This window comes from Podarcis cretensis (assembly GCF_951804945.1).
Source record: "Podarcis cretensis genome assembly, chromosome: 10".
NCBI classification, from domain to species: Eukaryota; Metazoa; Chordata; class Lepidosauria; order Squamata; family Lacertidae; genus Podarcis; species Podarcis cretensis.
Genome location: NC_137179.1, coordinates 52,181,575 through 52,202,930, shown reverse-complemented (window position 1 = coordinate 52,202,930; position 21,356 = coordinate 52,181,575). Strand labels below are relative to the sequence as shown.

Genomic DNA, 21,356 nt, shown 5'->3' with positions numbered 1-21,356 from the left:
CTCACCTTTGAAACAAAGGATTTGCCCAGAGTGCAAAGAGAGTCTGCAAACCTTTGTGGATAATTAAAGCTCAATGTATAGATTCGGTTATGAATAACCACATGAAATTTGAAGCCTCCCAGAGTGGTTCACTGACAGCCTAAGGGTAGGTATCAACTGGTAGGTCAGTATGCATGATGCAGTTATCATCCTGGGAACAGCTCCTGGGAGCAGGGACAGAATATAACTTCTGAAGTATGTTTTGGTTCCTATGTAAGACTCTTAAGAATGGGAAATGACAGCCTCTGTACCATGCTATAACTTCATTCTCGAAGGCTGATGGATCTTCTTACAGATCCAGGGAAATTGCCAAGAAATTATTAGGTTTCTGATGATGTGACTTTTCTGGGCTCTATTGTGCTTCAGATATATATTGGAAATATTATGAACCCATGTGTAATTTATGACTAATGTATAATTAAACTTGGTTGGAATGGAGAATATTAAACAGTGCTTACTTATAAATTAATGCCTCATTTTGCAAATTTACCAAAAAGAAAATCATACAATGAGATAATGATGGCATCTATGTTGGCCAATTGATCTGTGTAGTTAATAACCAACTCTTAATACATTGCAGTCTCCTCTTGGTGATAAATCAGGGTTGCTATTATTAGCTTCCTGTTCCAGGGTCCGGGGACATGTAGACCTTTTATGAATATGAACACTGAGGGCTGATTGATAAGATGAGTAGAAAAATTGCTTAAGGCCAGGCAGAGCTATGGCTTTGGAAAAAGAAATTGAACCCTGAATTGATTATATGAATTAAATCCAGCCTAGAGAGCAAAATAATCACGTTCTGTCGATTCAGGTTGTTTCAGGACAGCAAACATCATTTTCTCTGTGGCATGTTCATATTAGCTCCGCCATAAAATGATGATGCCCTGACCTGCTGTAAAACTGATACAGCATCTCTATTAGAACGGCTGTTTGTCAGCCTACTGTTGCAAATCAGATTTCAATTCTATTTTCCATCTTTAAAAAGTATTTAAAGACACAGTTTTTAAAGTAGTTTAGAATGCTCCAAGCTCATTTGCTTGTCCTATTGTTGTAGTATTATGTTTGGTAATATGGAGACTTTAATTTTCTTGAAACATCATGCAGCTAGCCTACCCTGCAGGTCTGGCCCAAATAATTTTGCTTCCTGAGGTGAGACAGTAAATGATGTTGCCACTCCTGAAAGAACCCAAGGTTATTTTGGCAAAGTTACTTTGGCATCGAGGGCAGAAAATCCCACCAGCAGCTCTACCTGGGAGTAAAATATGATAATTATAACCAAGTAAATAATTATCAAACTGCTTTGCTCTCCTGACACACAAAATCAGCTGCCTGAGGCAGCCTTCTCATTCTCCCTAAAGCTAGGGCTGGCCATGCTATCCTGAACTCTATACTGAACAAAGCAAAGATGGCATTTGTATCATTATTTAAAACCTTTCTTTTTCTACGGTACAAAATACAAATACATATAAACAGGTTATAATATGAACTACAAATCCATGTAAACTGCACAATCAGATTAAAGGAAGGCAGATACAGTGGTACCTCAGGTTAAGAACTTAATTCGTTCCGGAGGTCCGTACTTAACCTGAAATTGTTCTTAACCTGAAGCACCACTTTAGCTAATGCGGCCTCCCGCTGCCGTTGCACCGCCGGAGCACAATTTCTGTTCTCAACCTGAAGCAAAGTTCTTAACATGAAGCACTATTTCTGGGTTAGCGGAATCTGTAACCTGAAGCATATGTAACCCGAGGTACCACTGTAAATTACAACTAAGCAGTAAAAATGCACATCCATCCTGGAATGGAACACCATCAAAGGCCTTGGTGAGCACCCAAAGACTATGCAAGTTTTTACTGCAGAGGGAGAGCAACCCCACCCAGAACAAGCATCTTCCCAATTCCTGAACCCAGGAGCCACCCACCAACAGAACCTCCATCTTGTCAGGATGCAGGTCCAGCTTACTGGTCCTCATCGAGCCCCTGCTACACTGATCTAGAACTTCCACAGCTTCACCTGACTCAGCTGAAACAGAAACAGAGGGCGGTGTCACCAGCAGAGTGATAACACATTGTTCCAAACACCCCCCCCCCCCCCCACACTCCCAATGGTTTCATAAACAGCATTGAGGAATAATGGCACCCCATGGCCTCAAAGCCAAGGAGGTTGAGCAGGTGTCACCCAACACCACTCTCTCATAGTGACCATGCAGGTCAAAAAAACAACCACCTCCAACTCTGATCCCATAGAGTCACTCCAGAAAGACACCGTGCCGGTTGTCTCAGGGTATATTGCAGCCTGTTTAACTAACATGCTCACATGCTACCAAAAATGAAAAAGCAGTGCATTGGCAGAAGATGGTGCTATTGTCTAATGGTGATGTTTAGGCTCAGTCAAAAGGGTGCTCTGCTGTGAGCATCCCTTCAGGCAGTGACTGTGATGAATATATGCTTGACGGGTGTCGTAGAGTCTGCAGAGAACAGTTCAGCTAAAAGGATAGCTTTGGAGACAGAGGGGAGACTGATTTTAGTTTTGCGGCGTGCAGAGATAATCCATTTTTTATGGATTCTACTTTTAAGTTACAGAAGTAATTACTACTATCCAGATGTGTCAGAAAATGATATAGATGTAATTTTACTGTGTTCTTGTTGCAGGGGATGTGCACATTATATCTCCAGGTCTCAAAAATGAAGCAGCGAGTGTCTGTTTAAGTAATATATAGATTGCTCAACTACTCTGAAAATAAGTTGCGAATACATTTTCATATAGCCTTAGCTGCTAAAAAGCTCAGTTCTAAAGTCTTCTGAGCAGACTAGAGAAGACTCATGGAGTTTGTCTACAGCTAGGGTCCCCAAGTGTTCTCCAACACCCACCTGGTGCCTTCCATTTTTAAAATGACCCTTTATTTATTTATTTAAAAAGCTTGTTGGTTCTTTTTTTTTTGTTGTTTAGTTGGGGGTGTTGCCTGCTTTTTTCTTTTGGTCTGGGCTTTATTTGCCTCCTCCTGTAAACTGAGTATTTTGTGTGGTGTGCACAGCAGTTTTTAGATATCCAAAAAGTCTATTGGTGAACCTGGAGTCCTGCAGTTTCTGGTGGGCTCCAGCAGCTGTAACTATAAAGAGAAACACGTGAAAGCTTGAGACACCACCTTGACATAATTGCAAAACCAACGTTGTCTATGATATAAGAAAGCCTTGTTGACTGCTTTGAAAGTTGAGGACCACTCCACTTTGTTTCTAGAAATGCACTGCAATATTCCCCTTAGACGAAAATTTAGCAGCGTTTGTAGAACACAACTTGATGCTTTTAATAAGACTTATTGCTGTACAGTTAATAAAACAGCAATCCTTTGGAACTCCCTCCTGCCCACCTAGCAGTTCAAAAGCACGTCAAGTGCAGCAAGTAGATAAATAGGTACCACTCTGGCGGGAAGGTAAACGGCGTTTCCGTGTGCTGCTCTGGTTTCCAGAAGAAGCTTAGTCATGCTGGCCACATGGCCCGGAAGCTGTCTGCGGACAAACACTGGCTCCCTTGGCCTATAGAGCGAGATGAACGCGCAACCCCAGAGTCATCCGCTGCTGGACCTAACAGTCAGGGGGTACCTTTACCTTTACCTTGACTGAATTAAACAAACCCCCCTCCCTGTTGAACTTCAGGTGCCTGATGAAGACTTTTCTATTTCAGCAGCAATTTTATCTGTTTTTATAATGGATTTGAATTCCTCTTATTCTTTGTATGATTTTCTTTTTATGTACTCCACTTAGAAATTCTGCATATTAAAGTGCAAATCTGTGTCTTAAATACTAAAGACTAAGCCTTTAACGTGGCAGGTCCTATCCCGTGATACCTCTTGCCAGTAAGGGTTCAGCAGGAATAATTCCTGCCTACTTTTAGACATCTTCTGAAAAATAGGGTTATTCAAACAGGCCTTTGAAATGTAAATTTATTTTTACCAACTAGTATTTATCGATTTTTCTATTGATTATATTGTAAAGTTGTTCTTTTTATGCTGTATACCATCTTGCTACATTTTTATGAAAGTGCAGTCTATGAGTATGTAATGTAATGTATTACAATACAATATATCCCATAGTTTGGCTCTAAGTTATCCTAGTAAGTTTGATCCTGGGAAGAGATTTTGACCAAGCACTTCCAAGGTCACACTCTTATGCACAAGAGATCATGGCTACAAAGCCCCTTTTTTGTGTGTGTCTCCCACGGATTGACAGATGTAAGCAGCTTATATACACTGGTATTCAGAAGTCCATTGAGTTCAATGATCTTAAAGGTAAAGGTAAAGGTAAAGGGACCCCTGACCATTAGGTCCAGTCGTGGCCGACTCTGGGGTTGCGGTGCTCATCTTGCTTTATTGGCCGAGGGAGCTGGCGTACAGCTTCCGGGTCATGTGGCCAGCATGACTAAGCCGCTTCTGGCAAACCAGAGCAGCACACGGAAACGCCGTTTACCTTCCCACCAGAGTGGTACCTATTTATCTACTTGCACTTTGACGTGCTTTCAAACTGCTAGGTTGGCAGGAGCAGGGACCGAGCAATGGAAGCTCAGCCCATCACAGGGATTCAAACTGCCAACCTTCTGATCGGCAAGTCCTAGGCTCTGTGGTTTAACCCACAGCACCGCCCGCGTCCCTGCCCTGCAATGAGCTTACTCCTAGATAAATTGGTATAGAATTTAAGCCTTGAACACCTCCACTTCCCACTGAAATGCCTTTTCAATCATTTCATCTTCTGACATCTGGGGAAATCGTAGGGGTATGCAACTGTAGAAAGATCACATCTGCAGCTGGTTGTGTAGCAGCTGTGAGCCGAATAATATTACATCAATTTAATGCCAATTGTGATTAATTTAGCAGTCATTATTTATACCACTATAAATGGCAGGATTGTGAAAAAAGATAGAATTAGACATTAGCCTTCTAACTGCTTGTTTGCGTCCCATGATATTTTTCTATTTGCAATGAATAACATTTTAAAATGCCTCACCATTACTACTACCCACCAGAGTTAGTAATTGCCTTTCCTAGTTGTTTCCAGGTTCCTAAAATGGCACTCTGTCAAGCCAACTAAGGCTTTACTCCTAAACACATTGTACATAGATTGCACTATGGAAATACTTACAGGATTTATGCAGAACTAGGCAGTGGTCCAAAAATACTTGCATGGAATTTAGGTTTATTGAATGGAAAGAGTTTTCTTCCTGGTGGCCACCAACTTGGATGGCTTCAAAAGTGGATTAGACAAAGTCACCATTTGGACTATCATTGGGTACCAGCCATGATGGTTCTGTTCTGCCACCACTAAATCAGAATGGACTGATTTAAATTGCAGCAGCTTGAATTCTTGATTAAAATTGTTAAAATTCTCAAGATAAATAAGTGGTTTAATTAACTCTCATCTTTTTCCTATATTTTTTATTAAATTTTCTGTTTTACGTTTTAGAATATGCATTTAAACAATCTTAAAATATCAATGACTTCCCTTCTTCTCTTTCCATAGTTCATTTTGCATAACATAAATCTCTGCATATTTTACATAAACTAAACCATTCAGTATTCCATTATTACATCCATCAAATCTTATTTACACTGTTGAATTTATCCTAATGCTGCCCACGTTTTCAAATGTACACAATTTCCCCCATATATTCAATAAACATTTTCCAATCTTCTTTAAATGTATGTTCTTCTTGTTTTCTTATTCTATATGTTAGGTCTGCCACAAGCTGTACATATTCCATCAGTTTAAGTTGCCATTCTTCTTTAGTTGGGGCTTTGCTTGTTTACCATTTTGGGGCAAACAAAACACGGGCCACAGTAGTGGCTTACATAAATAACCTTTTTTGACACCTGGGAATTTCTGTCTGAATTATCTCCAACAACAAGGACTCTGGGGTTTTTTTGGGGGAAGTACTTCTAAGCATTTTTTTTCAATTCATTATGAATTATTTCCCAATACTCTTTTACCCTTTTACAGGTCCACCACATATGATAGAATGTATCCTCAGTCTCATTGCATCTCCAGCAATGGCAGGGCTGGCCCAAGACATTTTGGCACCTGAGGTGAACCAAAAAATAGTGCCCCCCTCCTCACCAAAGAAGAAGGGGTGGGTGAAGGAACAAGAGGGAAATAAAAGTATCTCAGTCAGTAGAACATGAGATTCTTAATCTCGGGGTAATGTGTCCAAGCCCCACATTGGGCAGAGGATCCTTGCATGGCAGTGGGTTGGACTAGATAATCCTCATGGTCTCTTCCAGCTCTACAGTCCTATGATTCTATGATCTGGTCCGTTCTTAACCTGAAACTGTTCTTAACCTGAAGCACCACTTTAGCTAATGGGGCCTCCTCCTGCTGCCACACCACCGCCACGTGATTTCTGTTCTCATCCTGAAGCAAAGTTCTTAACCCAAGGTACTATTTCTGGGTTAGCGGAGTCTGTAACCTGAAGCATATGTAACCTGAAGCGTATTTAACCCAAGGTGGCTTAGTCATGCTGGCCACGTGACCTGGAAGCTGTACACCGGCTCCCTCGGCCAATAAAGCGAGATGAGCGCCGCAACCCCAGAGTTGGCCGTGACTGGACCTAATGGTCAGGGGCCCCTTTACCTTTACCTACCACTGTACAGAATCTCTGATGCCAAGGCAATCCCCTCAGGACCACAATAGAAGAGGAAAGCATTAAGTTTCTTCTCCCTCCTGTTTCAATACTGATAATTGTCAGCTCCATCCCCACCCTGAGGATGTTATCTGCATTTATTATTATGACTTGAGTGTCAGGATTGTGGGTTAGAGCCCCATGTTTCGCAAAAGATTCCTCCTCATGGTCCCTTCCAACTCTACAGTTCTATGATTCTATGAAGTACAATTCTCAGCCTCTCTCTCTCCTAATATATATATATTTCTATACTTGCTTTTGTTCTTTTACTTTTGACTCCTTACTATTTTACCTAAAAAATTAAAATAGTAAAAAGTAATAATAAAAATTGAAGTACATGACTCTTCTTTCCACATTCTGCCCACACCAAGTGAGGATATAAATATTCAGATATTCCTATAGTTCTGATAAATCTATATTCATTTGCTCATATGCACATGCGACACAGCATATGTGACTGTGTTGTTGTTGTTTACAACTTTACATCTTAACAAGAGGATAGCCACAATCTGTGTAATATTTTCACTTCCTGAGTCAGCTGAGAATTAGCACTTGCTGTTCATAGTTCTTCAGAGTTTTGATATATTTTTTTAAAAAAACAACAGACTTTTCCCTTCATGTTTTATTTCAAAGTCCTACATTTCACAAATTTATTATGTACCAATATCCATGGTTACTTGTGCTCTCATTTCCTGTGACAACAATAATCTTATTTTCTTGTCTGGCTGTAGATTGAATCTCCAAGCATGCACTATGCATCTTTACAGCAAGTCACCAGCTGAGTTTTGTTCTGCTGTAAAATATTTTGATTACTTAATAAAGTTCAAAATAAGATAAATAAAATGGACCAATGTTTTGGGTTAAGGTTATCCTTTGACAACTAAATGAACAACAAAGAACACGAATTGTTCATGGGGGGGGGATATTCTGGGAAACAGTATTCCTGGAAAATCAGAAGGAAAAAACCAAAGCACCAAATTCCAGTTAACAAATGATTCAGATTTCAGTAACAGATGCTCTTATAGTCATTTGTGCACTGCAATAATATATTGTGGGGTTTTTTTTGTCAGTTCTTACATGTTTATTAAAAACACAGCCAGAATCTTTCCAAATTTCTAACCCAGGGTGCCCTCCAGATGTTTTGAAACACAACTTCCATCACCCCTGACCACTGGCAACTCCAGCTGGAGCAGATGGGAGACGCTATCTAAAACATCTGGAGGGCATGATGTTGACTGTCTCTGTCTGAGCAGGCAGTGGCTTCTCTGCCAATCTTTATCAGCCCTGGTCCTTTCCATAAGAGACAGCAAAGATGGAATTTGGGCTTTATGCATGTGCTCTGATGCTGTACTATGATGCCAGGACAACAGAACTCTGGCCTCAGAGTAGAGTTTCTATTTGCTATCCCAGCCCACAGTACAACATCCTGGACCACCTGATGCCCACAGGGATTAGGATATGAGTATAACAGCACCCTCTTCACCCTCTGTATTCTGCAGAAACAAGTAGTCAAAGGAATACTGCTTCTGAACTTAGAGTTAATATACAGCCGTTGTTTCCAGTAGTCATAGACAGTCCTATCCTAAATGAATTTGCCCCTTTAAAACCATCCAAGTAGTCAATGCTCTGATAACCTCCAAGTTGGACTGTTGCAATGAGCTCTATGTGGGGCTATGCTGGGCTCCCTTTGTAGGAGGGGTGGGATATAAATTTAATAATAAAAATGAATGCATCGTGGAATCTGCAGCTGCTATGGAATTTGTTGTTTGGAGCAGTGAGGTGATATCATATAATATGGATCCTAAGGGAACTTGTACAGTTGTACACTTGTACTTCAAGTTGTTGGTGCTAGTGTAGAAAGTCCTTAAGGCCTTAGGACCCAAGTACTTGAAGGAGTACTGAATGCATTACCAACCAATCCAGAGTTTGAAACTTTTTGGGGTTGCCCTGCTTCTGGGGCTGTGAAACACCATATAGCAGGGCCTTCTCAGTGGCAGCACCACATTTGTGGAACTCCCTCCAAGTTCAGGTTCAGCTGTTTCCCACTTTATATTCACTCAGGAGACAACTGAAGTCCAATTTCTACAGGCCCTTTGGAGGGTTATCAGCGGTGGGCCTATTTATCTGTGTGAAATGTTGCAGTTACGTTATTTTGCAACAAATACTGTTACAACTTTGTTTTTAATGTTGCTTTTTAAGTGTTGTGAGCTACTCTGGACTCTGTATGATAAATGCAGAGATATAACTAAGTAGCAAGCATCTTGTGGTAGTGAATCAGCAGAACTCGGTATCAGCGGTACAGATGTCTTGGCTTTTTAAGGTTTATACCCCATTTGCAGTATTCTGAAAGATCGTATGTAAAGGTTTCGAAATGCCAACATACATAATCATGTGATAAAGTGTAAGACATGATGCTGCAAGTGAAACCACACTTTCAAAATTCCTTCCAGGAACCATAAAATGATAGGCTAGTCATCTTGTAAGAGTTGTGTGCCTGTTCTAGTCAGTAAGCAGATGGGCATAACAGAAGTAGAATTAGTCCAATAAAATGCGTCATACTCTAAGAGATTTGACAAGTGCACCTCATGTGCTTTACTGTAAAGTGTCTGTTACTGTAAACAATCACTCATATTCCTGTAGCCATGATGGAGTGCATATGCACTGTTCTTTTTTAATTGCATGGAATGCATTTGGTCAGCGGACGAGAAACATATTTGGGCTGGGGAAAGTGCCTGGAAAAAAAGGACCTAAGATAAGGATCAGAACAACCTGGTGCCCCCCAGATGTTCCCCATTCCTTCCACCATTGACCGTAATGGTTGGAGCTGATGGGAATTTGAGTTAGCATCATTTGAAAGGTCACAAGTTCACAACTCTGCTCTATATATAGCATGGCAAATTCCATTTTGATCACACTTTAAATGCAGATTTTATTAGGCTTCAATGAACTTCTGCCAGCAAAGCATCCCGAATGAAAGAAGTCTTTATCTGCTGATTGGAAGAAATTAGTTACATTGGAGAGGGGCAGGAGATCACACTTGGGAGCGTGACCTACATCTTAACAGAGAGGTCCGCGTCCGCTGAGGAATACTTCTGCAGACTTTCACGATCATCGGCATCTCCATGGCAATTACTTTAATTGCTCACATGCTAAAGAATGATGCTGGGGGGGGGGGTATGTTCAGGGGACATTTTAAACTTCCCCTTAATGGAATTTAACAGTTGGATGTAAAGTGTCATCACTATGTGGCCAGCCAGCTCTCTGCAGACCACACATTTCTAAAGTGCTGTGTGCAGGTAGATGGTGCAAACAAGCTATGATGCCTTCTAGCAATCTTTTTAATAAGTTTGATTCTCCCATATATATTTTTTCAAACCAAACCCGGAATCCAATTGAATTGGCTTCCTTGGAACTCCTTAGTGGATTCTGTCAGTGAATAAACTCCCTGAGGGCCCCCAATGCAAAATTAGAGGAACCTCCCCCCCCCTTTTTGGATGGTTTTGGTTTTTCTTTTCTTATCAGTTACATGCTGTCTCAAAGGAAGCCCTGAGGGGTACGTGCTAAAGACTAGCCTGAATGCAGAAAGTAATCTGCTCAGTCCCTAGCTTTTCTAATGAGAAGGATTCCAGGTACCAACGATGGAAATACCTCTTTCTAAGACCTTGGAGAGATCCTGTGAGTTACAGCGACAGTACTGGTCAAGATGAGCCAGTATAAACTATCTTCATATGTTCCCCTTGTAGCAAAAGCAGTTTCATCCAGAACGGAAAGTGGGCAGAAATGTTTTATGCATACAGTGCTCTTTTATCTTTGTCTGCCTATATGTCATAGTCCATGAAGCTTTTGAATACATAACAAAATATGAATCTTACAAATATGTGCATAATGTTGCAACAGAAGAGGGCATTTTAGATGTCGTCATCTGCCTAGGTAAGAACATGTCGTGATAGTACTTTTAAGGAAACCAAGCAGTTTTCAAATAATGAAATGTTTGCTTGCAATGTTTACTGACAAGGGCAGCTGCTAAAATAGCGGACTCATTTAGTCAAACATCTAATTGGTTGCCTGTTTTGGATGTGTCCCAGTTATTTAACTTACTGTCCGATGTATGTTTCAGTAGATCAAAAGCCCGCATTTAAATAAAATAAAAAGATTTATAGCAAGGGCGGAATCAAAGTTGTGCTAATAAGGAATGAGACTGGTCAATGTTTCCAGATTTAAGCCTTTTAGTATTTGCATTTGTATTTTGCATCTCTTCTACTGATTTGAAAAGGCAATAAGGCTGGAATCTAATACCCACTGAACTTGGCAGGGCATAATTCTGAGTAAACATGCATATTGTTGCATGCCACCCCACTCTCCGAAGGGTGTGAGATTCCAGGGGTTCCATGCACTTACCCAGGGTTTGGTTTCCTCAGAATGAGGGACAACAGAGACTGTGGTGTCTTTAGGATATATGGCTTATTTTTACACACACACACCCTAAGCCTGCGCTGGAGGGGCTCATAGCATCAGCATCCCACGAGAGCCTTGCTTCTCCCATAGCCACAGCCTTGGAATCCAGCAGAAATCAGGCATGGTTTTGTTTTGCAACTGCCCAGCCTGCAGCCTTGCTTCTTCCTTCTAGCTCACAAAGCTCGCAACTCTGGCCTTTGTCAAAACAAAACAAAACAAAATTCCTTCCAGTAGCACCTTAAAGACCAACTAAGTTAGTTCTTGGTATGAGCTTTCGTGTGCATGCACACTTCTTCAGATACACTGAAACAGAAGTCACCAGACCCTTATATACAGTGAGAGGGTGGGGAGGGGTATTACTCAGAAGGGTGGTGGGATTGGGTGATTTAAGGTGCTACTGGAAGGAATTTTGTTTGTTTGTTTGTTTTGACTATGGCAGACCAACACGGCTACCTATCTGTAACTGGAACTCTGGCCTTTGTCTTTGTAAATACCAGTTGAGTTGAAGGAGGGGAGGGGTGGAACCCATTTGCCTTGAGGACACAGAGCCACTTCCTTTCTTACCATAATGGCCCATTACCTCACCAGGAAGACAGCCTGGCTGTTCCAGGAATTAAATCGGTGCTGGATCCAGGAATTAAAAAGAGGCACAGGCATACAACTCATAACGATATGGTTGCACTGCTTATCTCTTGTGCCTATGTCCACTTCGCAAGCTTCCCACAAGCATCTGGTTGACCACTGTGAGAATAATGCTGGAGTGGATGGGCCATTGGCCTGATCCAGCCAGCTTGTCCTACGTTCTTATTTTTTCAGTGCAACCTGCTGTTACCCCTCTTTTGTAGCAGTATAAAGGTAAAGGTAAAGGGACCCCTGACCATTCGGTCCAGTCACGGATGACTCTGGGGTTGCGGCGCTCATCTTGCTTTATTGGCCGAGGGAGCTGGCGTACAGCTTCCAGGTCATGTGGCCAGCATGACTAAGCCGTTTCTGGCAAACCAGAGCAGTGCACGGAAACGCCGTTTACCTTCCTGCCAGAGTGGTACCTATTTATCTACTTGCACTTTGATGTGCTTTCGAACTGCTAGGTTGGCAGGAGCAGGGACCGAGCAACGGGAGCTCACCCCGTCGCAGGGATTCAAACCACCGACCTTCAGATCGGCAAGTCCTAAGCTCTGTGATTTAACCCACAGCACCACCCACGTCCCTGCCACAAAAAGGCAATATATATTGAGAGTGTTTGTAAATCAGATCTGACCTTCAAAGCAAAGTCACAAAGAATATTAATTGTTTCAATATGTATTATCTACACTTAAGAGGAATGACTGCCTGCTATTTCGCCTTGAGCTATGCTTTGAGGTAACCCAAGGAGGAAGAGTAACACATGGCTCTGTCTCCCTGTTTACAAGCAAAGTCCCCCTTTCAAATAAACAACCATTAGCGAAACAATAGGGGCTTCTAATCTTATTAATCCTCTGGAAGATTGCAGTGATTGTGTGGCATGAATAAAGCAACTGCTGGCTTGCGTCTCTGTTTTTTTTCCCCAGTAAAAAAGGGAGAAGAAGCATATGACCCCCTTTCCCGTCTCATGTGGAGTGGAGCATGTGAATAGATTTGCTATAGGATGTGTAAAAAGGTTACTGCTTTGAGCTGCTGTCCTCCAGCTAGTGCTGGATAGACAGATCCACATGTTTCCTATGCAAGACTCGCCTCTCAATGGACTGCATCTACTCCTTTCAGGATCCTTCCTAGCAGACAAGTAAGTGCACTCTAAAATATGCATGAGGGTGGCATGTGGTCTCTGTCCATAATTGTCTATAGAATTACAGCGATCTCTGCAGAAATAGCTGGAGTGCAATGTGGGCATGACGTATATTGTAAATGGCAGATCATTATTCTGAGCACACAATGCACTGTGTATTGCCTGCTTGTGTGCCTTTTGTGCTTCTCGAACTGGTCCTCATTCTGAAGAGACGGAGAAACTGTTTGGGTTATGCTAACAGATTGGGAGGGAGGCATGATAGTACGCAGTGCAGAGAAAGTCACTGTCACACAAGTGATAGCAAAAAAAGGAAGGGGGAGATACCAGCTTTATAATATTTGTGTCAGCCATCTTAAGTCCTGGCAATGAAATCCTCCGACTGCAGAACATTCACAGAAAATGTTCCACGTATACTATATTATATTATATTATATTATATTATATTATATTATCATATTATATTATATTGGCTTAGGTATGACACAGTCTACAGAAAGTGACCACTTTCCTGGAATATTTGAAGGGGAAAACAGGAGGCACCCTTTCAGAAAACACCTACCATAAAGTTTTCATCTAAAAAACCAGTTGAGGGAGCATTTTTGTGTGTGCTATGCTTTGGTGCTTCTGTGAAAGTACACACCCATTATTTTCCACCTTCTCTTTGCCTATAACATGCATGCCCACAATGAACATTTTGCTGCAGAATAAACTTCCACACTTGCATATCTCCACACATTAGTTGGCACATTCACAATCAAGAAGTTACAGCTGTGCTTCAGGGCTGCACTTCCACAGAGAAATTTACATAGATGTGCACAAGGCTTACAGAAGTCACTAACTATTAAAAAAAACTCCTCTTACTACAAATCAGAAAGGGTAAATGGTTTGGCAAAAATTCAGTGATAGCTTTCTCATTTACAAAGCAATAAAATAGAACAAAAGATTCTACTACAAGCACATTTGTGAAAGGCGGTTTGGTCATTTCTTGGCACCATTTCAGTGTGGGGTTTGCTTGTCGCTTGCTTCATGATTTGGTAATTTAATTGAAGTTGGGAGTTTGTGGCACAATCAAATTCTGGAGATATGAAAAAGTATCGATTCGTTTTTTGCAAACAGTTCGGTTACATTTTCTTTGGGGAATTTGGAATCAAATTTGGTTTTTCCTATGCAAGTTGGCACATAGCTTATAATACAGATTCAAGAACCTAGTCAATGAAAGGGATTGAGGTCACATTTGGATTATTGCACTGTGTGAAATCCATAGCGTCCATTCATATGGTGGGAGATGTAGGAGTGTTTTAAGTCGGGTAAAGTCGATGGAATGACTCAGTAATGGAATTGGATGGTGTGGAATAGGTCAGGAAGGGAAGACTGGCCACAATGGCTGTGCTGTCTCCACTGTCAGAGGCGACATGTCTCTAAATGCCAATTGCTGGGAATCGCAAGTGGGGATAGTGCTCTTTTGCTCAGGTCCTGCTTATGAGCTTCCTATAGGCATCTGGTTAGCCACTGTCAGAACAAGATGCTGGACTAGATGGGCCATTATCCTGATCCAGAAGGTGGTTCTTATGTTCTTAAGACTGCAAAAAAAGTTACAAATAAAAGAAATATCAGGAAGGGATACCAAGAGCAAAGAACAGCCTCCTCCCTTCCCAAAAGTTCCTTCTTGAGAACACAAAATAAGTGAATGTACGGTGAATATGAATATGTGTGAAGTCTGTACATTCCAAATCAGTAGGCTTGCAAGAGACAGCCAAAATCTGGAGGACAAAATTTTTGGATGTGCAAGCTAGAAGTATGCTGAAGTTGGGGGGGGGGGAGAGTAATGGCCATGTATTATTCTCAAATCGTAAGCCAGATCCCTGGATATACTTTTGTCACCACTCCCAAGCACCAGATATACTTCTATGGCAGTGCAATGACTGGATTCAGGGAGTGAATGCAAAAAGTGGACCTTGCATGTCTGGCTCATTTTGATATCTAAAAGATTTGGACTGAAATCCAAGTCATTTCTTTGTGGTAACTGGAGGCTGGGTATAGAACTTGTGTAAAAAGAATGAGCGAACTGTGTTTATTTTATACCTTGGCACAACCATATTTGATGTAGATAAATGTTTTAATGGGACAGACAATACAGGTGAGCCCTAAATTTCCAAAAGAATAATTAGAAGCATGCAGTGCTACTACCTCTGTTTCTCTAGGATGGAGCGGTTAATCTACCAGATTTTGCTGAACTCCATCTCCCATCAGCCCCAACCAGCATTGCCAATAGTCAGACTCCGGAATTGTGGTAGCTGGAGTCCCAACAACATCTGGAGGGCCACAGGGTTCTCCATCCCTGCTCTAGGACGTGGGAAGAGAGCCCTCTTGCCACAGGGTAGCTATGGAATCTGAACCTATATGTTGCTGTTGTTGCTACTGCCCTTTGTCTTTCTATTGAAATCAACCACTTCTAAACGGAGAAAGAAAACCACACTTAATATCCACCTTATGAAAATGTACAAATTAGATACGATTAAAAGTGGTCTGGTTCTGAATCCTTATAAGGTTGAGAGAAAATTAACTGGTTTGGGTGTCAGTGGAGCTTACTGATCGCAAATGTGGGGCAAAGCACACATTAAATGTGGGTTTGCATTTATTTATTTTTAATCGCCCCTGTATGCTAAATGTGTGTTTAGTATTATGACTGTATGTGTGTGTGCGCCACTAGGGGCATACATTTATCTGGAAGAGAAGAGAATCTGGAATGCCTTGATGCTATTATATATTTTTGCCCAGGCTCATGGAATCCTGTCCTTAGAAGGGGTAGGGTGTGTTGGGAATGGGGCGGAACCGGACTTTCCTGCAGACTGTGGAATTTTCCTGAGTGGTTGCATAATGATATGCCAGGTTAACTCCCACTCACCCACACTTACCTTATTTTCTTCTCTGGGCATCCTCATTTGCCTGGCCCTGCTCTCACCTCCTGAAGCCTTCCCCCCTATAACCAACCCTTCTTCGTCATCCCGCTCCTAAATCTTCTGTTCCGCTGAGCATCACTCCCTGCACCCTCGTTTCAAAATCTCTCAGCAGCACCTACACGGACAGCAGCATCCTTTCGCCCTTATCCTTAGAAGCTACTGGCGCAGGCGAGAGCGCCAAGGGAACTCCGGGTAGGGCAGGAGCTTCAGTCGGGCTTCAATTTGGCACTGGGCATGTGCGAGGGGTCTGTGCCCGCGCCAGGGAGGTGGGGCCAAGGCTGCCGCGCGCCGCCTTTGCACCTGCAGTAATGTGTCACCGCGAATAGATGGGCGGATGGGCGGGTGGGCGTCGCCTCGTCGTTCTCCGGGGTGTCGCCGCGGAGTGTCCCCCCCCCCTCCTCTCCGGCCGTCGCCGCCACACGCCTGCTTCCGCGCCCGCGGCTCCTTTGCAGCTGTGAGGCTGCCGCCGCTTTCCCAACCCGACGAAGCCCTTCCCTGACCCAGCAACGTTTCCCTCGTTGCCAGGCTCGAGAGTGACATCACCCGCGACCAATCGCTGCCCGGCGCTCTCGCGCTCCGCCACCGCCCCCGGCCCCCCTCCCGCTCTTGCCCCAATCAGCTCGGTTCGCCCACAGCCCCCTCAGGCAAAGGCGGGCAACTGTCAAGGCGTTTTTTTGGGGTGGACTTCGCTGAGGAGAAGGGAGGGAGGTGGGCGCGCGCGCAGGGGGCAAGGCAGCCAAGCCAAGCCAAGCCAAGCAGGGCAGGGCGCTCCCAGGTGCTTGCGGCTGAACGCGGGAAGCCTCCAGCTGCGCAGCCCCCGCCCGCCCGCCCGCCGCACCTCGCGCGCGTTTTTCCCTCAGCAGCGCTGTCCCCGCACAGGTAGGACTGGGCTTCTTATTGTTATCCGCACCGAGGGAGATTTCGAAGAGCTGGGTTGGATGTTTAAATCCACCCCTGGGGTGGCGAGTGGAGTGAGGGGGGAGGGCTGGATAGATTGGGGGGGGGGGGCTGTCGCTGCGAGCTTTTCTGAGGGAGTGTCGCTCTGAGGAAGGAGATGTCCCAGGTTTATGGGTCGTTTTCAGTCGCCCTCGTAGAGCCTGTCTTGTGGGGAGGCAGAACCTGGCCGAGTTGCCGCCGCCGCCGCCGCGCGCGCAACAGAAGGATGAGGCAAGTTTCCTCTGGGAAGCTCCGCAGCCCAAGCAGCCCGCTCGATTTAGCAGCAGCACTGCAATACCCAGAGCAATTAGCTCGGCTGGAAGGACGCAGCCGGTTTGGGGTGGGGGAAAGACGTTGCTCTGAGATTATACGCTGCCTCATCCAATGTAGTTGGCCAATATATTTCCCTTGCTTTCCCCAATGCATCTCCCACCCCCCTTGCCACCCCACCCCCCGCGCTTCCCACCCCACCGTCTTGGAATAGCAGAAGTTAAAGAGAGGCGATTCTCACCTTTCAATTCCACCCTCCCAGTTCCATCCACTTCAGTGGTGAAACGCATTTGGCTGCTGCTTCTTTTTTCTTTTTTGCACGGGCTGTGATGATGGGGGAAAAACAAATCCATGTTGCCGGTGCAGATGGCAGGAATGGATTTTATTTCTTTCTGAGCTTTCCCGTTTTCTCAATTGCGCCACAGCTTTTAGGAGCACCTTGTGGAGATCTGCTGCTGCAGACAGGGAAACACCAAGGAGAAAAGAGAGAGGAGATCCTTTAAGCTGGGTCTCGTAAAAGATCCATGTCGCCCAGGGGTGACATTTTCAGTGTGTGTGTGTGTGTGTGTGGAGGGGTGATGTTCACACAAGCATTCCTAATTAGTTGTTAATTTACTAGGTCTGAACTCAGGGGAGTGTTTACTGGGGAGACCCAGCAGGAAACTCGCTTAGGATTTTCACCCCTGTAGGGAAATGATCCATTGGGACAATATTTGTTTGATAGGAGGCAGGTTGGTATGAAAGGGTTCGTTAACCCGTGTTAGAGGATACAATGAAAGGCATACTAAAGAAATTGGTAAAATGAGTGACAAGGCAGATGAAATGGGCTGTTCGAATGGTTATTGCTACCATCCCTGCAGGGAATCTTCAACACATCCTCATTGCTTCTGTTAACATTCCAACCCTAAAGGAGTTGCATATAAAAAGCAGGAACTGGGTCATATAATTCAACATAAACTTTATTTTTTAAAATCCTGTTACATAAAATTGGCCTGGGCTGGCACAGAAATAGCTGGGTTGAAGGAGCCTAATACAAGGAATGCAGTTCTCTTTAATGTCTATGATATCCTCTGGTATATAAATGAATAATGCAGCATTAATGTAATTTGCACATCCATTTTGGTACTGATGTGGTGGTTCTGCAGGCATCTTGTGTAGAGGCTGCTTGCATTCCAGAAGGCAGGTTTGGTCTCTATCTCACTTTTTATTTTTTGTCCAACGTTTTATATGTCTTACATAATGTGCAATTTGCATTTGGATGAAATTTATTCTCTCCCCCCCACCACCACCACTTTTATGGTTACTCTTTTAAAAATTGCGAGTTAGTGCAAACGTTGCAGTGTATATGTTGTAATTCACCTTGATTATAGTAACACCTGCTGGAGAGAACAGAGACATTGCTTCCAGAATCGGCTACTGCTGAATTTCAGCTGCACCACACTCATACTAAGTAAGTGCAATACGTAGAAATAAGCTTGAATGGCTTCTGTATAAAACCTTTCCAAATTACTGTTTTCATCTCCAGTCAAGACCATGGGCTGTTAAGGGTTGGAAGCAGTAAATGATGACCTTAGAGACATAATGACAGGGGGAGAAGCATGGTGCCACACAAGAGCTTGTTGTTTTCATATGAAGGCACTAGGACACCCAGAGTCCTTTACCTGAGCCTTCTTCTGCTGGTTGCCAATGTGCTATTCTTTGCCTTTCTCCTCTGGAATTCCTAAGTTCTGTCTTCTACATACAGTTATGACCTCAGAAAACCCAATATTCTCTAGGGCTCTTTAAGGCTTTTGTGTGCCCTGAGAGAAGGAAGAAGTAAGGAATCCTGGGTCAGGGATTCCCTCCTACCATCAGTCCACTGGTGGGGACCTCTTCTGCATTTTATGCCATTCGTTTGTTTGGGTGTTTTAAAATTGTAAACTGCTTTGACAGGAATCTGGTATATAAATGCAGCAAATAATTAAATGAAATGCCATTAATTTTTTTTGAAGAGAATGCTTTGTTAGCAGGATTATGCAAGTAATTATTATTTTTTTTTGGGGGGGGGGTTCCATTTCTTTAAAAAAAGGAAACCCTATTTTGGATGTTTATTTGAAATTCTCTGATTTTCTGTATAATGTGTCCTGCAACTTGGGAGCCCTGTAAACAGAACATGTTCAGATCCAAGCTGGAAAAAACACACACACACACGAATCCCATAAATGAGCAAACATTGAAAATGTAATCCTACATATCTTGACCATTTATGCAATTGCCAATAAGTTGGGTAAGAGTGATCACCTTGGATTCATTATATTGGATGAGCTCATAGAGCCATAAGGAAGGATCATTCATGAAGACAGCCAGTTAAGTGTTGTGGTTAGAATGTTTGACTAGGACCTGAAAGACCAGGGTTCAAAGCCCCACTCAACCATGAAGCTCCTTGGGTGGCCATCAGCAAGTCACTTTCTATTAGCCCAACCCTACTTCATAAGGTTGTTGTGAAGATAAAATGGGGTGGGAAAACCATGTGTGCCACCTTGAACTCCTTGGAGGAAAGATGGGATAGAAATTGAATGAATGAATAAATGCACCCCTTCCTTTAACCCCCACCCCATCCTTCTGTATAATAAAGACTGTAGCATTCTCCAGGTACAGAACAGGGACAAGCCAGGTTATGCACAAGTCAATAATACTGTAACTACTGGCTGAAAGGTAGGTGGCCTTATTAGTCAGCTATCTGAGTGGACAGAAAGGGATGAAATGGCAAATGGATCCTGAGCATAAAGAAAAGCCCACATACTTTACCCAGCATTCCAAGGAGCCATACCTGCGATAACTTAATGAAAGTTAACTATTCTTTTTAGTTATCTTGGTATACTTGCAAGCATGGAAGCGGAATGGCAGTTGTCTTCCACACTTCCAGTGCATGCAGATATGTAAACTTGGGGTGGGAGTCTAACCATAACTGATCTGAATGTGGAATTAAGGTGTTATACTTTTTCTGATTGTGTTAATTAACACTGAATACAAGAGTGTGGTTTTTGCATGTAACTTTTGGCCCACTAGCACAAGTCTACCCCACAAGTCTAGAGGGAGAGTTGGTTCTCCTGAGCACACTACTATAACTGCTTGGTTATTACTTCTGAGTATTTTGGAAGGAGTGGTATCTCAATCTGCGTGAAAAGGATTTGCCCTTGTAAAGTCCCATGATATTAACAGATAACATAAAGATCCACCTAGTTTGGGTTTTAAGTGTTCAGTCATACAGCCAGTGACTCTTAGATATTTTGGAAGGTTTCAAGATTTAAATGAGCTCAATGCTAAAGCCTAAAGGGATATTGTTGAGGTTTAGAGAAGTTGAAATATTGATGCAACAATAAGCAAAGCACAGGGTATGAGCCATAAACCCCTAAATTGGATATCACCTTTAGCTTCATCTTACTTGGTGGTCTTGGAAGGCCAGCCTTGACCTTATTCAATCTCAGTTTGGGGATAATAACAGTCACCGATCACACAAAATCATGTTGTGTGTTTGGAATATCTAAAGCACCATACAAATACTATGCTACTATGATGACTTAAACTTGTTTTGTAGAGAAGGTGGGATCCTGTGGGACCCACTAGGCTTCCCAGACCACAAACCAAATGGGTTCTGGTATTTTTCAAGAATATTCTTCTTTCATATTCCCAACTGAGACAGGAGTAGAAGATTTTATGGCTTTAATTTAGTGTGTGCAGTTCCATTAATGTAATGCTTTGTTGCCACAGCTTTCAAGGGAATTCCTTGGGTTTTCCATTCTTAATAGTTATAAATAGACATCTCAGAGCCATTACTTCTTGCACTTACTTTGAATGAGCTGCTGATACTAGAGCCATTTTTCTCTTAAATAAATAATCTCTGCTTGCTCTAACAGATTTTATTTCTTCACCACAAATTGTGATCTTGATGTATAACTCCACCCTCTTTCCTGTAAATACAGTTAATGTATTCTTATGTATAGTTCCTGTGTATTCCAGTCCTGGTTACTTCTGAAACTATCATTATTGTCTGCAATTAATTAAGAACTATATCAGATGCATTTTGTTTGTGTGATACAATTGTATCATAGTATGAGCCCTGTTGACAAATCTCTTTCATTCCATCTTTATTTTTATTTAACCTTGGCTGGTTTTATTTTTAAAGTTTATATGCTGTCCTTCAAAAATAAATAAAAATAAAACAAATATAGTAAGACCATGGCAATATTAAACATCATAAAATCAGCATATAATTTTAATAAATGAAT

General features: G+C 42.6%; 1 protein-coding gene across 7 annotated transcripts in view; it reads left to right on the top strand.

Moving 5' to 3' along the window:
* The first annotated feature begins 12,805 nt into the window (after window positions 1-12,805).
* The window catches only part of CNTN1 (contactin 1), a 185,221-nt gene continuing 176,670 nt past the window's right edge, over window positions 12,806-21,356 (top strand). For 5 of the 7 annotated variants that reach the window (XM_079994128.1, XM_079994124.1, XM_079994123.1 and 2 more), the window contains exon 1: window positions 16,495-16,761. The gene's annotated coding sequence lies outside the window, so the exon portion shown is untranslated. Of the gene's footprint in view, window positions 12,920-16,494; window positions 16,762-21,356 lie in introns of those variants that run through there. The other 2 variants (XM_079994122.1, XM_079994126.1) reach the window with 2 other exon arrangements.